Source organism: Psammomys obesus, unplaced genomic scaffold (genome assembly GCF_907164565.1).
Source record: "Psammomys obesus unplaced genomic scaffold, mPsaObe1.curated_primary_1811, whole genome shotgun sequence".
Taxonomy (NCBI): Eukaryota; Metazoa; Chordata; class Mammalia; order Rodentia; family Muridae; genus Psammomys; species Psammomys obesus.
Window position 1 is genome coordinate 8,358,824 of NW_026596240.1, and position 4,194 is coordinate 8,363,017.

A 4,194-nucleotide genomic window follows, 5' to 3' on the forward strand; every position below is an offset into this window, starting at 1 on the left:
TAGGGCATAGTTTTTTTTAATTGACAAGTGTTGTATCCATACAATACACAAGAGATTTTTTTCTACAATTCTGGAGGTATGAATTTAAATCACCTCCTTTTGCTAATATGTAATATGCAATATTTCCTATTAACATAAAGCAAATGGGCACATTAGCACATATTACTTTTTTGTCAAAACCTGAAACTTAAGTAAACGTTTGGCATACCAATGTGATTTATATACTTATGTGGCAGGGGATATGCCGTGACCGTGAACATTGTTTCCCAGTGCAAGGCCTATCCATTGCACTCTCTATGCGCTGACCCCACAATTTCCCCATATGTGGGAAGCTTAACTGCACAATTTGTGGCAGTGGGGGACTGTTTAAGCGCTCTCCACTATAAGAAATAAAAATTATAAAAGGAAGGGAGGAAAGATGAAAGAAAGAAAGAATGAATGAAAAAAGAATGAAAGGATCTATAACATTTTATAACTATAATGTTTACTTCTGGAGACACCTCAGTTAGTTAAACATTCAGGAGAGAAGCTTGAGAATCTCTGTTTGAATATTCAGAGTCATTCAAAAGTCAGTACATAATAAGTGTGTCACAAGGGTAGCCATCTTATGAGTGGGAGGCAGTTATAGGAAAAGACTAGGAGTTTCCTGACTGGTTAGTCTGGGTACATCAGCAACATACAGCTGGAGACCCTGGCTCAAACAAGGCAGAAAGGAAGGACCTTTCATCTTCCTTTTGTTCTGTCACATAAACATACACCATGAATACATGTACCTCCATTCACACACATGTAAACACACATATACATACATACAATAAATAAATTAGAATGTTCAAACATGGAGAGTGTGGCTTCCCTTTTCCAGTTGATTTAGAATAGAGAATTTTCTCTTTGCTAATGGAATATGGTGGTCTTACAATGAAAAAATAAATAACTGAACAGAATGAAGAACTGAGGGGACCATGGTAGAATCATTTATGTCTGTTACGTGCACAGCCTTAGGCTATCCACACAGTCAGTGTAACCTTACATCAGACCAACAAGCAAAGCAGCTCCTGCTGGAACAGGCAGAGAAAAATAAGCTACCACAAATTACTCTCAATTTTAGTGTGGCTACTGATCATGTTTATGAAGAACCCATACAGTTCTGTTTTTTTTATAATACAAAATGGTGGTTATTACTATGCAAAATGGTCTATTGTCAACTCTTGATGACAATTTTATTGCTTCTGGAGATAAATATCATATAAGGGATTCTAGTAGTCACATGTTATTTGGAAGCAAAGCATCAGAGCAGGCTAGAGTATTGCTATATAAAATTTATTTCCTATGGGCATAAGTAATTATATCAAACAGTTACAGAAATTTGTGAGGATGATAGGACATGTTACAGTGTCACAAGAGATATAGCTCATTTTTTTGGGGGGGGGAACTAACATAACTATTACTAACCAGGTGTTGGAACAATCTCTCAGAATTCATTTCTAGAATTCTTCTCAGTGACTGTCACAGATGACTGGCAAAGATGAAGATCCTGGATTCTCAGATCAGCAGAGCATGCATGAGGGATATCTTCTGGTATAAAAAATGGCATTATCCACTGTTCAATTAAGTTAGAAAAGCTTTACTGCAGAAATCAAAAGAAAAACATCTATATTTACGGGTGTGAGCCTAGCCTTTAACAGAAGAGGCATCTCTAAGCCACAGAGAAAGACAATACAGCCAGTCCTGATGATACCTGATAGGCTAGGGTCAGATTGAAAGGGAGAAGGATCTCCCTTATCAGTGGGCTTGGTGCAGGACATAGGGAGGAAAGAGAGAAAGATGGTGGAACCAGGAGGAGAATAGAGGGGGCTACAGCCCGGATATAAAGTGAATAAATTGTAATAAATAATAATAATAAGTTTAAAAAGAGAAAGAAAAGAAAGATGGAAGAAGAGGATAAAGGGGGAGATGATGGAAGAAGGGAGATAGTGAGACAATATATCTGAGGAAAGAGTCTCAGTTACACTTTTTGTCCTGCATTCTCTTCCTCTGCCATCAGCTCTGAGTTAGCATTTCCTCCACACTAAGACTCCTTTCTGCCCCTCATGCTTAAGGGAATTTGAGTTGTTTCTTTCACTTGTAACTGAATAAAAAGTAACAAGTGCACAAAAAATCTATTTCATCATCTTCAGACCACAGTCTTTTCTTTCTTAAACATTCATATTCTTCTACCAAAAAGGAAAAGAGAAACTGTATTTACATTAAAAAAATCATCAACTCATTTGAAACCCGGGCCTTTATATAATTATGATTAAAAGGTTACAGTGGAGTTATCTGAATGTAGATCCTAAGTGCTGGATGACAGAAGCCTAAACTCATACACAACAGAAAATATTGTTCATGCACTTATTTGAATCTTTTGAATGGGTTTAACGAAGTCATAAAGAAAAAAATTCCATTATTTTTACAATTAATAAGTAATGTGCCTTTCCATTCCTGAATGTCTTTATGTTCTATTTACCTATAAATTTACTCTGCCTATTGGACAACTTCATAAGATCCCTCAGCTTCATTAGGAACAACTCTTCTATTTTCTGATTGTTCTACTAACAATTTTCCAGATCCATACCCTGACTGTATTATCACTTGTTTCATTGTGACTTTATTTGACAGCCTGTCATCATGGTTCTCACTCTACATAGATTTTGACTTCTTAAAACATGTCTGGTATTTCAACATTTTGCTATTTTTTTATCATGTCAAAAGCAAGGACATAAATCTGTAGACAGTATCAATACCTAGTAACTCATAGAGTAAAATGCCTTATTGAATTTGCATGAATTATTTGTTTCAGCATTAAATGCAATGTTAAGCTATAATTACAGCCTCATATTAAAAATTTCAGAAAAAAGATAAACATGTTAATTGGTATGACAAAAGTCCTTGTTCTCATGTGAAAACTTTACATCTTCTACAATAGTCAAATACTCTTTGCATTTTGACCAGATATGAGTGTCTGCATTAAATATTCCTTTCTACATAGCTCAACAACCAACCTTCTCAAGGTAATAGCCACACTAGTTTATTGGCACAAACATAAATTATTTGAAAAGGGAATTTGACAACATATCCATTTATAGAGACAATGGTAATATATTTCCTCTTTGGACCCATGACCTCCATTTGGCAGGCAGTGTTTTAAACTGTGAGGTTTGAAAAATTAGCACAAGGGTGTGGGAAGATGGCTCAGTATGTGAAGTGCAGCTCTCCTCCAGGCACACATCAGATGCTGGGATTGACAAGATGTGCTTCTAAGCCATCAATGGGGGTGGGGGCAGAGACAGGAAGAACCCCTGAAATTGTTCACTACTCAGTCCAGCAAAATTATAGACTCCAGCTAACTCCTCATTATCCTTCTCCTTCTTTGATTCTGTTGCATAAATTGAGCAACTTCCCCTGGAAGTAGATGGGAACAGACCAACAGCCAGGTGTTATGTGGGACTAGACCAGGTTTTCTCCTTAAATATTATAGCCATGAACTTAGTATTTTTGTGGAACTACTGAGTATAAGAACAAGCAAACAGATCTTAGTTTGTTTATACAATCTTATAGATCTATAAATGAGTATATACCATGTGTGTCTTTCTGCACCTGGGATACCTCACACAGGATGACCTTTTCTAGATCCCACCATTTGTTAACATATTTCGTGATTTCCTTGTTTTTAATTTCTGAGTAGTATTCCATTGTGTAAATGTACCACAGTTTCTGTATCCATTCCTCCGTTGATGGATATCTGGGTTGTTTCCAGGTTCTGGCTATTACGAATAAAGCTGCTACAGACATGGTTGAACAATTGTCCTTGTGTCCTTGAGCATATTTTGGATATATGCCCAGGAATGGTATAGCTGGATCTTGAGGAAGCACTATTCCTAATTGTCTGAAAAAGTGCCAGATTGATTTTCAAAGTGGTTGTACAAGTTTACATTCCCACCAGCAATGGAGGAGGGTTCCCCTTTCTCCAAAACCTCTCCAGCATGTGTTGTCACTTCAGTTCTGATCTTAGCCATTCTGATGGGTGTAAGGTGAAATCTCAGGATTGTTTTGATTTGCATCTCCCTAATGATTAAGGACATTGAGCATTTGTTTAGGTGTTTTTCTGCCATTCTATATTCCTCTACAGAGAATTCTCTGTTTAGCTCTGTTCCC

The 4,194-nt window shown here is 36.8% G+C and overlaps 1 non-coding gene across 1 annotated transcript; it reads left to right on the plus strand.

Moving 5' to 3' along the window:
* Positions 1–221: 221 nt before the first annotated feature.
* On the plus strand, positions 222–381 carry LOC129668488 (U1 spliceosomal RNA). Its single transcript, XR_008718925.1, has one exon. It is a non-coding gene; the product is annotated as a U1 spliceosomal RNA (small nuclear RNA).
* Positions 382–4,194: the final 3,813 nt, after the last annotated feature.